The sequence below is a fragment of the Callorhinchus milii genome, unplaced genomic scaffold (genome assembly GCF_018977255.1).
Source record: "Callorhinchus milii isolate IMCB2004 unplaced genomic scaffold, IMCB_Cmil_1.0 Scaffold3, whole genome shotgun sequence".
NCBI lineage: Eukaryota > Metazoa > Chordata > Chondrichthyes > Chimaeriformes > Callorhinchidae > Callorhinchus > Callorhinchus milii.
The window spans coordinates 40,067,459-40,085,358 of record NW_024704744.1 but is presented as its reverse complement, the minus strand read 5'-3'; the positions used below and the strand labels follow the sequence as shown (position 1 = coordinate 40,085,358).

Sequence of the window (17,900 nt, the reverse complement as noted above, 5' to 3'; positions counted from 1 at the left end):
ACTTGACAAATTCAATAAAGGTGTAAAACTAGAATTGAATTATAATAATAATAATTTGGTGTCAACTTTCCAACATTCCAAAAGCAAAATCTACATTACATGATGTCTTTGTACAAAAAGGTGGTATGGAAATGGGATTTCTTGGTGCAAAACACAAGGCGCAGAAATTGTGGTTTATCGTTAGCTGAAGCAATTTTGTTTCAGTTTAGTCTTGGAACACTTAATACGAATTCTACTTCTTTCTAAGATGTTCAATTAATCCTACTTGACAAAGTTGGTTCCGCAGATTTCCTTTTCTCATCAATTAGAAGAATTATTAAATGCTAAATTTCAACATTTTCTCTCTGTCTTCTTCCAAATCCCAATATACAGGCTCAATAACTTCTCAGTACATTCATTACGTTGTTAGAAGAGTTTAATAGTTTAATCACTGGCTATCTAATCTGTACCTTTAAAGGTTCTACCGTATTCGGTCTCTTATTCTTCTAGACTTGCATGAAAATTACCTACAAATTGCTGCAATCCAGCTCAAACGTCTAGAGGATTTTTTTTTAAAAATCCATCAGAGAATTGCGCAAAATACAGTGGTAACTAACAAATCTGTGATAAACTGCTCCAAAAGCCAACTCTCCAAATGTGTTCTGCATTGCCACGCAACACAAAGTATTATTTGGCTGTCTATGATTCTATTTTTCAAACTGTGAAAAACTGAGAAACTTCATCCAGTGATAGAGAAGCATCAGAAAAAAACTTAGGCTGGCTAGAGTAAAAGTGATCATTAAGGTACAAGTGTTAGAAATCTCATTAAACTAATAGAAAGTCATTTTTTATGGGTAAATATGTCAACAAATTAAAGCACTATGCCATACAGACCAGATAATGCTGATTTGGTTTGAATACTGGGATGTACTGAATCAGTTAAGCCCAACCAGGGCTGTATTTAGGATATTATAATTGGGATTTGACGTCATTTCAGAAAGCTCAAGGGTATAAAAGGGTGCCAGCTGATGTCCTGGTCACTAATGTAATCCTGCGTAAATACCTCATTGGTAATACTTTGCATATAATAACATTGTACATTATTTTAAACCCCAAATATTATGTAATTTACATGTAAATGTAAAACTAATGGATGCTTTTCACATAATTTGCAAACATCAGGTTTAAGTAGCACACCCTTAAGTCCACCTTGTGGAGCTGATTTTAACAGGAAATTAATTTGCAATGTAAATTCAGGTGGAGCGAAGGGATGCTTCTTAAAATAACTCTTACATTTGACACCATTTTTTTCATAAGTTGTTTCATCTAAGGTAAAGAATAGTACAGTTTTATGAAGTTTCATTCACCACTCAATGGCACGACACAATGGTTGCCCAACATTAGATCAGTGCCACAAAACATATCTATCAACTATGGAGTCCTGTAGCTCAGTGGTTAGAGCACTCGCTTTGCAAGCGAGAGACCTGAGTTCAATTCCAGGCAGAGGGCGAAACCTTGGGCAAGTTTCCTTACTCCACACAGAGCCTAATAATAATCCCTCCAGAACCAAAAACAATATTAAATTGGTCATTTTCAATCTACGACTGTTTGTGGAACACTGCTGTGCGCAATTGGCTGCCGCGTTTGCCCACAAATATAGTCAATTCACTTTACAGTATGTTCTGTGAAGCGCTTTGGGACGTCCTCCCGACGTGAAAAGCGCTATATCAAATGCAAGGATTATTATTATTATTATTATTATAATGCTATTCACATCAGGAGGACATCTCACAGCACTTCACAGGATGTATTGTATTAGTGGGGTGACAGTGATCGATTTTGAGATCCTCACACTCACCTACAAATCACATCATAACAGGCATCTCCCTACCTCTCCAACCTCCTCGTAATCCACTCCTTTACTGACCCTTTTTGCTCAGCTGGCTAAGGACTTCTGTGCATTCCTCGGTGGTTGTTGTGTGGTTGTTGTATAGTCACCTCCTATTTCTCCTTACCTCAGTGTCAAACTACATTCATACAAACTATTGTACAATGCTTGGAGATGCTACTCCACGTGAAAGGTGCTATATAAATGCAAGTTGCGTTTTGTGGGATTCCATTCAAAATTAACCCAATACAAGCCCAATAACAATCAAAGAACTTTCAAGGAACTATTTTCAATCAAATTACAGAAAAATACTGTTAGCAACATTAAAGGCAAACAACAAGAAAATAAATTGCATTTATATTGCTAATACTGTTTAATGGGAGTTCTAAACACAAGATTACGTATAGGTGCACATCTCTCCTAGCACCCAGCAAGAGGAATTTGAAGTGGGAAATATAAATGCAGGTTCCTGCATATAGATGGTTCTACTGCTATATGTGGCTAAAAGCTATTTTAGCTCACAAAGCTTTTTTTTGTAAATCTGTTATGGAAGTAATGTATATAGGTTGGCTGATCAATTCTGAATTCATTCAACACATATTCTTATTTGCTATTTTCACTAATAGCAGTGCAGTGTGCAAAATCTATTATTACACTTGCTTACAAATAAAGAAACAATTGCATGCATTCAGTTTCAGCTAAGCAAATCTAAAAAGCCAGCCACAATCATGGTGAAATTGTCCAGAGATCAGGTTTGTCACTTATTGTGGCATTTATCAAGCATCAAGATCCTATCAACATTTCTCTTTCATTGTTAGTGTTAAATTAAGGCTATTTTAGTTATCCAGTGAAGAAAAAGAAAAAACAAGCTCTCTTCCTGCTACTCTCACTTGGGAAACAAATATATGGATCCAATACTGGATTCAGACCAATCTCATTAATTAACTGAGCATGCTTGGTTGGCTCCGTGTATCTCAGGAATATGCTTCCACCTAAGCACAATTAAGGAGGATAGTAAATGAGATGCCCATTAGGCAGTGGAGTATTTAGGACAAGCTCAGTAGAAATCGGAAAATCTACTTGGGACCTGTGTGCTGCACCAGCAATAGTTTGTATTACCAAGTAAACATTTCCTACTCAAATTAACAAAATTTAATAGTATACAGCAAGTAACTCACACCTCAGAGTGGAATATAGAAAATGTTTCACTTCCCACAATAATCTGAATTGTGTAATGTTGAGTGGCAAAATGGACATGTAATAACTGTTTTTGAAGCAGCCGATAATTCTATCAGCTACTTATATTTAAAGTCATCAAAGTCTGCTGCCATATGGGATGGATACGGCAGCTAAAAATGTACCAACCAACCCGCCCTTTTCCCTCCGCTCAGCAGACACTGGCCTGCTTCATGGCCCCACATTGCCCACCCCACCATCAGCAATCAGGCCTTCAGCCTTTCTGTCCCCATGCTCTGGAATTTCAGAGTCCCTTTGTGTCACCCCTTGCCTCCTTCAACGTCTGTCTCAAGTCCTTTTTTGACCGTGTCTTCAGTCATCTACCCACTCCCAAAGCCCTTCCCACTCTCACTTGGGAAACAAATATAAGGATCCTCGACACTGAAATCCAATTCCCAACTTTGGTGCAAACCCTCGACTGTCCAGGACTTTGGGATGTTCTCCTAACATGAAAGGTGTTATATAAATGCAATTTTTTGTTGTTGTTGATATTAATTTGAGGTTCACACAGCCACTTTTTGTTGCACAGGATATTATACCAATAATATTGGACAGGACTCTTTCATGACAGTCTTCCAAACAGATCAAATTCTCTGAACCGACTGCTGATCAAAAGTACAGGTTACATTTTCAAATCGTTTGTGAATACATGTGCAGTACAGTTGTAAGATGGACACTAATAGCTGATGGTACCATAAATAGAAGTGGTGATTCAGATTTTCAGATCAAATCACAGCAGAGAAGGATAAATGTTAAGGGAGATATTACCTTACTGTATGTGACCAAGATCAACTATTCTGTACTTTCTTAAATATTTTTCCAAACATTTTCACACAAAGGTTTATTAGAACATATTTTACCACAACTAGCTAATGAAGCAGAGGTCATAAAAACAATTAAAAGAGAATTTAAGGAGAAACAATATAAAAAGACATGTGGAAGGGACAGGGAATTGGGAATACTGTAGTTTGCTCTAGTCGAAGAGCTGATACACGCATTGCAGTCTGCGCTGTAATTTATATCATTTATAATTGTTTAGAAAATGAATAAATCACATTTGATTTTTTTCTGTTTGCTTTAACACATATGGAAAGCACACAGTAATTAACGTTTGTGCAGTCAAAATCGAATTAAAATAGAATCGGTATTGAATTTGCAGAGTCTTGCGGCAGTCAGGCGATACCTCATTAACCTCTTTCTCATGGTTTCCTTAAACTTATTTTTGAATTATTTTTTGCCTTCGTAGAGTTGAATTGAGCATCCAGTGCAAAGGGCTAAATGGTGCACTACTGTAATCCTTCAGTCCACTAACTAGCAGTATGCACTGAATATTCAACTCTGAAAATGGACCTTTTATTAAAATAATCAAACTTCACCAAACAGAGAGGTTAATGAGGTCTCATCTGGCTACCCTAAGATCTTCAACATCACTGCTAATTCTCTTCCAATTCTATTCTAATCTGATTTTCACTCCATAAACCTTAATTGCTATGGCTTTCCATAATTTATCAAAAAACACACCAGGAAAAACATTCAGATTAAAATCAGAATTATAAATAGGACTGTGCCACTCTGGATAAAATTTGAATAAACTTATTAAAATAAACAACCATCAATAATATTGTGGATTACTAAAAGTCACACAACTATGGTAAAGGCACATTGTGAAAGGAGGGACTAAAACAGATTGGATGTCCTGAACAGGGTCCGCAAAAAACATCTAAACCAGTTATCTTAAAAACAAATTGAAATTTCCAAATTTTAATTTAATACAGAATCTGCTAAAGCCTACACATTATAATATTGCGCAGCCACTCTTTAAAACACAAATGTATATACAGGTACGAACAATCTAAAGTAGAAAGCTTGCAGCATTTTATAATCTTTTCATAGCACATTTAGTTCATCAGTATAGAAGGAAGCTCCACTGCAAGAACAATAATAAGGATAGGAACACATTTTGTGATACTAACAATTGTAACTTAGAGCTGGCCTTAACTGTTCAAAGCTATGGGATCAATTTTGGAAAAGTCAGTCCTCAATTTTAATGTCATCAAGATTAATTATATATTTTTAAAAATTATACTAAGCATAAAAAGCTCCACTTAGCTCATGTGGAGCATCAACACAAGCATAGACCAGTTGGGCCAAAGTGTAAACAGGAACATATGAATTATTTCAGAGCTTCCCTCAATGGCCTAGTAGTTGAAAGGCATACCCATTCCAACAACACCCCAAATAGACCCAGACGTGGCATGTTCTTTCTCTGGTCTGTGTTGAATTTATTACTGTTGGCTTCAAAGGTTAGGGAGAAGAAAATCAACTATGAGCCTCAGCTTAGTAACTAATAATCTCTTTTGGAAGTGCACATGTGCAGATATTGGATGGGAACAAGATTGACTGTGAATTCCCCCATTCACAGTTGAATTGCCTACCAATATTTACTTGCGCAGACGTGAAGTGTCCACTTGGATAAGGTTCCGGAGAAAACCGGCAAAATATTACTACTAAATATCATGTGAATTTGGGACTTTGGGATGTTCTCCCAATATTAAAGGCACTATACAAATGTAATTTGTTGTTGTTGTTGTTGTTGAATTCAAAATTGCACCCACTAAATAAAAACTTTTCCAATGAATAACATTATTTGAATCAGATATGTAAAACTTTTTTTTTGGCAAATTGACCCGTTGAATCAGACGTTTGATTTACATTTAGTCTGGATTAGTAAAATAACAAGACATCTTCCTTACTGGCTCAGACTTGAAGCACTCAATTCCACTTCACTGTGTAACATTCCACTGTTTGAAGAGAGCAAGTCCGATAAGCAGTTCCCTTTTAAAACATTACAATTAAATGAGTTGGTAATTACAGTATCATACAGCACTGAAACAGGCCATTCAGCTCAACTAGTCCGTGCTGTGAAACATTCCACAAAAACATTTTTAATAGTCATCTATATTAATACTGGTGGCCATGACACAAGAACATTTTATAAATCATATGGTCTCCATCAAGCCAAGTTTCATTTGCTGTGGTCATCACTATTAACTTCTGATTTGAGTTTATTATTCATCTCCAATTACAAATCACTGAGGCTTGAATACAGAACGAGCTGACATTCATATTAATAAGGCAGCTAATCCAATTAGTTTGGGATAATAATAATAATCCTTGCATTTGATATAAGGCTTTTCACGTCGGGAGGACGTCCCAAAGCGCTTCACAGAACACACTGTAAAGTGAATTGACTGTATATTTGTGGTTTTTTTGAAGAACCCGATCACAGGTTGGCACCCGAACTGAGCACAATGTTGGGTCATAAGATGAACCTTACAGAGTAATAACACAATTGTTTTTCTCCAAAAAGTACATTATATTTGCAGGATTTTTGTCCTAAATAGTACCTTCTATCAAAACATTTTAACTCCGAAACAAAACAATAATAAATTGGTCATTTTCAATCCACGATTGTTTGTGGGACACTGCTGTGCACAATTGGCTGCCCACAAATATAGTCAATTCACTTTACAGTATATTCTGTGAAGTGCTTTGAGATATCTAGAAGACGTGAAAAGCTTTATATCAAATGCAAGGATTATTATTATTATAACTATTACAAGCTTTTGAAGAACCCGATCACAGGTTGGCACCCGAACTGAGCACAATATTGGGTCATAAGAAACATGGGTAAAGTACACATGAGCAGACTTCCTAAACCTATCTTATACTCAACACTTTTATTCAGACCTCTTGTTGACCTCAGACCACTCAGACACACTGAAAATCTAGGGGTCCGGTTTGACCCACAGCTGTCTTTCCTCCCCCACATCTGGTCCCTGACCAGGATCGCCTTCTTCCTCCTCCGCCAGATTGCCCGCCTCTGACCATATGTTAACCCAAATGCAGCTCCATTCGATTGACAATGGCCTCCTGCTTGTCCCTCGCACCTTCTGCCCCACCATTAGAGGTCGCACTTTCAACCACTACGCCTCAAAACTCTGGAACACTCTCCCTCAATTCCTCTGCCTTGCCCCTTCTGTCCCCTTTTTCAAGTACTGCCTGAAAATCTTCCACTTCGATCATGATTATGGCCAACTCCACCCACCCCCCGGCTCGGAGTCAGGCTCTGCCCCTGTTAAGCGCTCTGAGACGCTACCCTGCATGGAGGACACTATATAAGTGCAAGTTGTTGTTGTTTTGGCATTTATATCAACAATATCACAACATATCAAATGAATAAATTCCTTTTTTGTGAAGGGGTAGGATATGCCACGTATTAATATGCAACCCCTAAAGCTATTCATGAATAAGAAATCATTTGTATGATTCTATAATATGCTTTAAGAAGAATTTGTCATTAAATCTGAGTGGAACTAAAGTATGAGAAAGTAATGCAAGAAATAATATCAAAGTTTTAATTATATTTTTAACATGGCCAATAAATATAGTTTTGGAAACTGGAATGGTCTGGGCCTTCAAGCATTTGATTGATCAACAGTCATGACACATCACAGAATGTACACCAGGACACAGGTACAAAGCGTGCATTTATATAGTATTTATAAAGCACCATTTAAATTTTTAAAACGTTTCAAAAGCACCTAACTGACGTGCAGTTATATTTACAGGTGACGTGACACAGACCAAGAAATGAGAAGAATTTAATGACTGAAGTCTTCAGAAGATATTTGAGAGCAGGGAGAGAGGAACAAGGCAAAATTGGTTTGGAAGTGTGTTGCAGAGGATTGGGATATGCTGGTTGAAAGTTTATCCCTTGACAGTGGATAGAGGTTTGAGGATAAATAATAAAATCATATCAGAATGGTGAAGACTGCAAGGTAGGAAAGTTTTTTTTTGCATAGATTGTAAAGCACTGAATCAGACCATTTGGCCTAACTGGTCCATATTTTTTTATTTATGCTCCACATAAGCTTCACCCCTCCTCATCTCCTCTCCCTATCCCCCTCTATTCCCTTGTCCCTGATGCATGCATCAAGTTAAATTGTATGTTTAAATAAGTCCAATTCACTCACCTGAATTATCATTGTGAATGGAAATCATCTAGAATTAGAATTAATAGATTTGAATCATTTTGGGATAGATGAGCCTGAATGAATCTTGTTGCTTTCACAGACGTTGTGATGGGAAAATCAACATTTTAACATTACTACAATTAACCAAATCAAGCAATGGTCTAAAATTCGAGCAAACATAAGAGGGGAGAATGAGCTACCACTGAAACTGCCTCATCAGTATTGCAGACAGCACCACTGGTAGTGGAAAGCATTGGTCCCAAGCCTCAAAAACTGGCACATCTGAGCAAATAGGAAACTACTAATAAACGCATCTTGCATTGCAGTAAAATTATTCCATTAGTCTTTAAAATTCACAAATGCAGAGAATTTATCTACAGATTTACTGCACATATCAGATATTGTACACAATACCATACATTTTTACAGGCATCCTCAATCCACTCTTCTCTGGTGAAAACGAGGTCAGTTCATCAACTTTACATCATTGCTCATAACTCAGAAGACGAAGTCCCACAATCATTCTCAATTGGTTCCATCTCTCAGATAACAGTTCAATGTCTAGCAACTTTAGCTTCATCCTTGATAACCAGAGGTCTGGAGCTCATATTTGGTCCCTCGCGTAGGATTTAGGAGGAGCTTTACAATTACGAATGTGGGATTTCGAATTACATTGCAAACAGCAGGCGGTTGAAACAATAACCTTCAGTGAAAAAGGAAAAACTGAGGCATCACCCCCTCACTCCATACTCTTTATTGAAAATCATTATCCCCATCACCAGAAAAAAACCTTGTCTGCAATAAAATTACTATTTTTCTAATTAACTATATTCATATTGTAAACACCAATAGATGACAAAAACATAAACCAACTCAAAATATTTGCAACATTAGTATTCATAACATTTACAACGCTTCTAGAAGAGTCAGAATTAACATCAGTTATGTTTCTTTCATAGTTTAAGAGTATTAAATAAAAGTTGTTATTAAAAAAACAAGTACTTTTTCTAGAAAATAAACTTCATTATAATAGTATAACAAATAATCTGCCTTTGCTGTATTAAGAACTATTTTACAAAGTTTAGTTACCTTATATTTGCTTATGGTTTAACTGATCAATCCTAAATGTGAGAATTGAAATAAATGGTGTAGATTCTGTGATGTGCCATCAGTGTTGATCAATCAAATGTTTGAAGGGCCCAGACCATTCTAGTTATTTTGATGATTACAATTTGATGGTTGTTTTTGGGTGTTATCTATACTGTACACTGCACTGTTTATAATCTGCTTTCAATCTGAAGTATCCTGGTATCCTGATAGACAACTGGGAGCTTTTTGTGTAGAACATGTAAGAAAATAAGACCCTCTTCAGAAAAATTACACAAACTAAAAGTGCCAATAATAACTAAAACAAATATCCCTACAGTTGATGATATAATTCCCCCGGCTGTTCAAATACCCAACCTGGCTTATATTCTTAATGGTACATTAGTTGCTCTTCATAGAAATATTACACTTTTTGCATTTGGGGTCTCGAGGGTTGGTATGACAGTCAGGAGATTCTCTGTAGAAACTGGAATTTACATAGACACTTATCAGTGCTAGTAATGCAGTACTAATGCTTTTTTAACCCTAACGTACTCAATGACACATCAATCATCTATACAAGATTGTATGCATTCAATTTCAAAATGAACATTTTATTACACCTCCAATATCTTTAACGAGGTCTACTATGTCATTTATAAATTAAATTTAAAAGAAAATTTAATAATTGGACTTATTTAAACAACTAAATATTCTTCTCATCATTTGTTTGAAAGCCAAACACTAAGAAGACAATGGGTGAACTTTAACAACATTTACGAAGCATTTAATGCAATAACCAAACAACGTGGAGTCCTGTAGCTCAGTGGTTAGAGCACTCGCTTTGCAAGTGAGAGACCTGAGTTCAATTCCATGCAGGGCGAAACCTTGGGCAAGTTTCCTTACTCCACACAGAGCCTAATAATAATCCCTCCAAAACCAAAAACAATAATAAATTGGTCATTTTCAATCTACGACTGTTTGTGGGACATTGCTGTGCGCAATTGGCTGCCGCGTTCGCCCACAAATATTCAGTCAATTCACTTTACAGTGTGTTCTGTGAAGCGCTTTGGGACGTCCTCCCGACGTGAAAAGCGCTATATCAAATGCAAGGATTATTATTATTATTATTTAACATGAGGGGGAGGGAAGAGTTAAGAAAATACACTTCTCCAGCGCATGAAGGAAAATAAACATTTTTTTCTATGGCTATTCTATATTATAACATGCAGAGATGCAAACAAAATTTATAAATCATTATAAGCAGGTTTTCCTTGCAAACTGTTGTTCTTCTAGGTCATTAAAATGATGAAAAGCCCCCCCTGGTGAGCAGTACATAATTGGTTTTAAATTGTGAACTGACAAGTCTACTAATTAACTTTAAGGCAAAAGGCATCTTATTTATATAGGAAGTCCACAGTACACAATTAAATCTTTTCTGTCTAAGCCATATAGGAGCAAAGACCAAAGTAAAACAATTGCACTTGCAGTTTGTCATTATACATTCAGCCATCAGAGCTGGAAGATGCATTTTCATTTCGGCCAGAATTTTACCACTTTACTCCTCTCAACAACACATCAGTTTGAAAACAACGTGTCACATTTGTTTAATGAATTGGAACTCATGCAAGACATTTCAATTTTCCTGTAACACAGAGGCATGCCTGAGTAAAAATGGGTTAAATGCAAATATTTCTGCTGTCAGGTTAAATTTTCCCAACCCATGTAAACGTTGTACTTTGGTAGTGACAGTTGAATTATTATTAAGCGCTATTCGAGATTTAGCATTCCTGTGGGGATGACAAAATTAACAGTGGCACCAAATAACAATCCCATCTCCAAAGGGCAAAGTTAGCCTTTGTGTCAACACCAGCTTGTAACTGAAATAAAAATCAGTTTCAATAAAAAAAGTCAAACTGGGACTTGAAATCCATACCAAAAATTCAAGTGTACAAAATGCTGTTTTTATACGCCCTTTTGAGAGGGAAGACCCAAGATTTAAATCCTGGTCTGTTGCTTACTCGGGGTCAGGTCAACCCCAGCTGAGTCATTTATTGCCCACCCTACTTGCACTGAGAAGGTGGTGGTGTTAGTTTAAAACACTATAGTTCTTTTGTCGATTGTGCTGCCACGGTAGTGCTGGGTAAGGAATCAATGCGTTTGATTCAAGTGGTTTTCTTACAACTGAGTAGATTGCTAGGCTATAAAAAATAATCCATCACAAATCAATTCCTGGCTCATGTTGAATTATCTGACCAGCATAGTGCTTGTGACACCACTGCAACTAGCCTTATGTTTTTGGAGGCCGAAGATTGGCGGAGAGCAGATCCCCCAGAATTTCTCCCTCCTGATCTCTATTCAAAGACCTCTGATGGAAAGTGCAAGTACGGTTTTCAAATGAGGGCAGAATTGTATCAGCTAAACGTTCTGCTACCCCATAACTGTCAAATCGTCTGCTGTCATTATTTTGACTTAAACTTGAAAAATGATCACTTGGACAAAATATTGACAAACCTGTAGTTCTTGTGGAATCATCATAGTAATATATTATTTCCAGTGGGCAGCATGTCTAATGATAGGGCACAAATTTAAAATAATCACAAAAAAATGAAAGAGCAAGTCGGGAAAGGGGACTGAAAAGGGGAGTGGGATCAGATAAGGTGGCTTATGGGTGAAAACCAGAGTGGACTTTAATGCACCAAATGGCCAGTTTTGTTCTGTAAAATTTTACACTACAAGCAAACGATTCTTCAACATTGATACCTTGCAGCTTAATTTAAAAAAAATCTAAAATTAGCTTTAAAGATTTACTAACACCAAACGTACATGAAAGAATCAGCAGTACTGGCTTAAATCTCCAGCTAGTTTGTTAGAAAACAATGTTGTTAGTAGTGTTAATAGTGCTCCAAGATGCTACCCCACGTGAAGGGAGCTATATAAATGCAAGGTGTTATTATTGTTGTATGTCAGGCATTTATTGGATACAATATTTGTTCAATGGGTTTACAAAACCAATCAACATACAGCTAAAAGTCATTGAGTGCAAATGCAGAATCGAAATATTTTGTAGGCTATGAAAGCAAAAGCAAAACACTTCTCGTGGAAATGGTTAGAAAAATAATGTTCAAAATCAATAATGTTTTAAACAAGTGGATCATTAAGTGTGGCAGATTTACCAATGGATACATTCCTGAAACATGAAGGAACGTCAGAGAATAAATCAACATCAGAATTGCTCAAGGCTTTTGCATTATTTTACACGTTGCCAACTTCAGCTGTACCTGGATAAATCTCTTTCACTGATTCCAGTGTTATCCACATTTGCTAGCACCCATGGGGGGACTGTCAAAGCAACCTGAATCGCACAAATGTATGCAGCTTGCTATTTTAGTAAGCACTAAAGTTCTAATTCTTATTCTTAAATGCTCATGTAGTTTAAAAATAGTGCTGTTAAAACCATGCCCAGTGGGTATTAAGACATGGACTGACTTTTTTTTAAATATGGTATAAATAGATATTCACTGCATTATTAGGTTTGTCCCACTCATGAAAGACATTTATTGCTTACAAATTAGTGTTCTAGTTTTTCCCATTGTACTTACAAAAAAACAACCCTGTTTAAGTAAAACAAATAAATGTAGATTTGAACAAAATGTTACTTGTCATTTCATGCCCTTTTATGGTATACTGTTCGCACTAAAGACAGCTATGCACTTGCACAGAGCTCCAGCACCAAACAACCCTCAATTTTGAAATGTTCTTAAAGAGTTGGTGATAACTGCCTGTAATATTTTAAGTTTAGGACTGTCCAATGAACTTCTCAGAAATGTAAAACCAGTATATCCAAATTTCTTCTGCAGGCAGTAGAATCAACTTAATTCCAAAACAATTCCCTATAGTAGTTTATAAATGGAGTGTAGAATAAACTTGACTCAGTTCTTGGACTCTCACCTCCAAGTCAGAAGGTTTTGGGTTCAAGCCACACATTAGGACTTTGAGCTTATTGTTTAGCCTGACACCGTTGGAGATGCCATTCTTCAGATGATATGTTAAACCGAGGTCCATTATACCTGTTCAGGTAAATGTTAAGGATTCCATGTTACTAATTGAAAAGAGAAGGGAGTTTCTCCTGGGATCCTGGCCAACAATTCGTCTAATAGAAAATAAGTAATTCACTTCATGACTGCCTGTGGGGCATTGATGGGCACAAAATTAGCTGCTAAATTCATCTAGAAATAGAGTCACTTTACAGAAAAACTTTGATATGTTTCAAATTGATTGACAACGATTATGATTTATTATAGAATCAAAATCAATCCCCCTTACTGCTAAAAGTGGTTCACAACGAGTATCTAGGTATGAGGTCTTTAGTTCTGTAGTTTTGGTATGGCAAAGGCATTACAGAATAACGAAGAATGCTGGCCAACACTTATCAGCCACGCTGTCAGTTTCAATTGATGCCCATAGTATTATTAATCAATACTGACAAGTATGGTCTCTTGGGCAGTGCAGGCAACTTGTTGGTTCAAGAGTCTCACTGTTGAACATTTTAATTCTTCCCACATCTAATATGAAATGCCTCCTTGCACTTCACCTGGATTGTAATAAGCACAATACTCAAACTATAAATGAGCTTTTATTGTTCATCATTAAGCAATTTAATGCATGAGACAGTGAATTACAGCGAGGTCAGGGCTGAAAGCTTTCAATTACCAGAGGACAGTGGGGGGAAGGGGGGAAGAAAACATTAGAAACCTTACCAGAGAATGTATCTTGTACAGTTGAAGTCCCTGTTAGAAACACACATTGAATCTCACCACCCCAATACATAGTTTCCAGAACCAATTTACCCATAATATATACAGTACATGGAACCTCGCTAGAACTGTACAACTCATAGAAACTGCAATACTTTATCAACAAAACAAATTAAAAATAGGAAGGCTCTTCAGTGACGCTATGATAATAGTAACATTAAAAAGATAGCATTGCGTTCGGAAATGGAGAACAAAATCAAAAAATAAAATCGGATAACTCATCACCCCAAGTTATCTGGTGCGGCAAGTTACAACAACAACAACAAAATGACATTTGTACAGCGACTTTCACGTCGGGAGGAAGTCCCAAGACGCTGGACAGTCAGAGTTTCGGATCCAAGCTGGAGGTTGAGGTTGGGAGGATGGAGGGCAGGGGGTGAAGCAGGGTGATCGAAAGCACGGTCAAAGAGGTCGGTCTTGAGATGGGTCTTGAACCCACCACCTGCTCCCTCGATCCCATCCCCACCTCATCAACCTCTCCTTGTCCACCAGTTCAGTTCCCACCCCCCTAAAACAGCCATCATCACCCTCAACTTGAAAAAACCTTCCCTGGACCCATCCCTCCTCTCCAGCTACCGCCCCATCTCTAACCTCCCATTCCTCTCCAAGGGTCTGGAATGAGTCGTCGTGTCTCAACTCCACTCCTTTCTTTCTCGCCATTCCCTCTTTGAACCCCTCCAATCCGGCTTCCGTGCTGCCCACAGCATGGAAACAGCCCTGGTCAAAGTCACTAATGACATTCTAAACATCTGTGATCAGGGCTCCTTCTGCCTTCTTGTCCTCCTCGACCTCTCTGATGCCTTCGACACTGTTGACCACTCCATCCTTATACACCGCCTCTTCTGTTTACTTAATCTTCGCGGACCTGTCCTTGCCTGGTTCGATTCCTATCTCTCTCACTGTCTCCACTTTGTTGCCTCTAACGGTTTCTACTCCAGCCCCCGCACTGTCACGTCTGGCGTCCCCCAGGGCTCTGTCCTTGGCCCTCTCCTCTTTAATATCGACATGCTCCCCCTTGGTGACATCATCCGCAGACATAGGGTCAACTTCCATATGAATGCGGATGAACCCAACTCTATCTTTCTGCTCTATCCTCAACTCCATGACTACTGCTGTCCTGACAGACTGCCTGTCAGGCATCAAGTCCTAGATGAGGGCAAATTTCCTACAGTTGAATGTGAACAAGACGGAGGCCCTCTTGATTGGTTCACGCCAGCGCCTCAGCACCTCAGGCTCTGGCAGCATCATCCTCCATGGTTGCACACTACAACTCAACAAGCCAGTTAGGTGTCTTGTTCGACCCTCAACTGTCTTTTCTTCCCCACAACCAAGCCATGACCAGCTCTGCCTTCCCTCACCTCCGTAACATCACCCGACTCCACCACTACCTCACCGCTCAGGCCGCTAAAACTCTCATTCACGCCTTTATCACCTCCAGGCTCGACTATGCAAATGCCCTGCTTCTCGGCCTTCCCAACTCCTCCCTCCATAGGCTGGAGATAATCCAGAACTCTCCATCCCATTCCTCTCCTGCACCAAACTCCGTGACCCCATCTCCCCCATTTTCGTCCGACTCCATTGGCTCCCTATCCTTCAGAGAATCTAGTTCAAGATCCTGGTCCTCACCTACAAAGCCATCCATGGCCTCGCCCCACCCTACCTCTGCGACCTCCTAACCCCGCACCAACCCGCCCGCTCCCTCCGCTCAGCCGGCTCTGGCCTGCTCAATGTCCGCCGACCCACCCGACCCACCAATGATGGGAGAGCCTTCAGCCACTCTGCCCCCAACCTCTGGAATTCCGTCCCCCAATCACTCCACCTCGCCCCCTCCTTAACCTCCTTCAAGTCCCGCCTCAAGACCTTCCTCTTCGACCATGCCATCGGTTACCCCCTTTCCCTTCCCTGCCTAACCCCAGCTAGGGTCTAAAACGCTGTACTCTGTCCAGCGCCTTGGGACATCCTCCCGACGTGAAAGGCGCTATACAAATGTTATCTTGTTGTTGTTGTTGTTGAAGGAGGCATGGGAGGGAGCGAGGGGGAGGGACTGCGGGATGGAGTTCCACAGGGTGGTGGCAGAGTGGCAGAAGGCTTGCTCGCCAATGGTGGGGCGAGTGAGGTGAGGGACAGCTTAGTAAGGTGGAGTGCGCATCCATGGATGATGATGCTGTCAGTGCCTGAGGTGTGGAGGCGCTGGCGGGAGCCAATCGGGAGAGCCTCGGTTTTGTTGACGTTCAACTGAAGAAAGTTAGCTCTCATCCAGGACTTGATGTCTGACAGACATTCTGTCAAGACAGCAGTGGTCCTGGAGTCAAGGATGGAGGCAGAAAGGTACAATTGGCTATCATCCGCGTACATGTGGAAGTTGACCCTATGTCTGCGGATGACCAAGAGGGAGCATATAGATATTGAAGAGGAGGGGACCAAGGACAAAGCCTTGAGGAACACCTCATGAAACGGTGCGGGGGCTACAGGAGAAACCGTTTGTAGAGATGAAGTGGAGACGGTGTGAGAGGTATGAGCTGAACCAGTCAAGGACAGCCTCGTGAAGGTTGAGTGAGAAGAGAGGCGGTGGATGAGGAGAGAGTGGTCAACGTGTCGAAGGCAGCAAAAAAGTCAAGGAGGATGAGGAGGCAGAGGGAGCCCTGGTCACAGATGAACAGAATGTCATTTGTCATTTTGACCAGGGCTGCTTCTGTGCTGTGGGTGTCATGGAAACCCGATTGGAGGGGGTTCATGAAGGGAGTCGCAGGAGAGGAAGGAGTGAAGCTGGGAAACAACAACTTGTTCCAGGACCTTGGAGAGGAAAGGGAGGTTGGAGATGGGGCAGTAGTTTGAGAGTAGAGATGAGTCCAGAGAGGATTTTTTAAGGATAGGAGTGATGACGGCGGTTTTTAATCGGGTGGGAACAGTACCAGTGGACAGGGAGAGATTTATGATGTCTGTGAGTAGAGGGGCAAGGAGGTGAAGCTTGGAGGTAAGGAGAGGGTAGGGATGGGGTTGAGGCAACAGGTGGTTGGTTTCATGCGGGTTATAGTGGTGAGATAGGACTGGGAGTCAGTTTCGAAGGTGTGGAGGCAGGGATGGATGGGTAGGGGCCGGAGTGGGACGGTGAGATGGGGAGGGCAGTGGCAGCTGAGCGGATCCCCTCGTCTTTGAATTCGAGTAAGTCCAGCATTGCCCTGCACTTGACATTTGAGGTGAGGATGGGGGAGGCATGATAGGATGAGCGAAGGAGCCGGTTGGTGATGGAGAAGAGGAGCCTGGGGTTGTCCTTGGCCTCCAAGATTGTCTTGGAGTAGAACGACAATTTAGCGGAGGCGAGGGCGGAGTAGTAGGATTTGATAAGGTCCAGCCAGATCTGCCAATGGAGTTAGGCAGAAATCCTCCTGTGGCATAAGGAGGTACTGTGATTAGTGCGGGTGCTCGGTGGAGTATGGATGCATTTGCTTAGATGCATCGCAGACCTCTGGTCTATTGGAAGGCTAAGCCATGGCCTCCCGATCTTTGCAGTCACAGGATAGGGCAGGAGTCCAATATAAATAAAAATACACACCCAATCCACTTTACAATATACTCTGGGATGCGCTTTGAGAGGTCTCAACGACATGATAAAGTGCTATATCAAAAAGGATTATTATTTTTATATTTATTCAAACATTTTCAAAGTGCAGTTCATATAGGCTACATGCAGAAATACCTACCATCCAGTTTGCTTGAATCTTGGGCTTTCAAGCTTTCATGCTCTTTTAATTTTTTTCACCATTTCTTTTTTTAAACTATAGTTTAACCATTAAATAATTCATTCAGGGAATATTATGGTTTTACAACAGTTAAATGCTCAATTAAATGCCTTTCTGT

General features: G+C 39.7%; 1 protein-coding gene across 2 annotated transcripts in view; it reads right to left on the bottom strand.

Annotated features, from left to right (window-relative positions):
* The window catches only part of ascc3 (activating signal cointegrator 1 complex subunit 3), a 339,566-nt gene that overhangs the window by 238,409 nt on the left and 83,257 nt on the right, over positions 1 to 17,900 (bottom strand). The window lies entirely within an intron of this gene.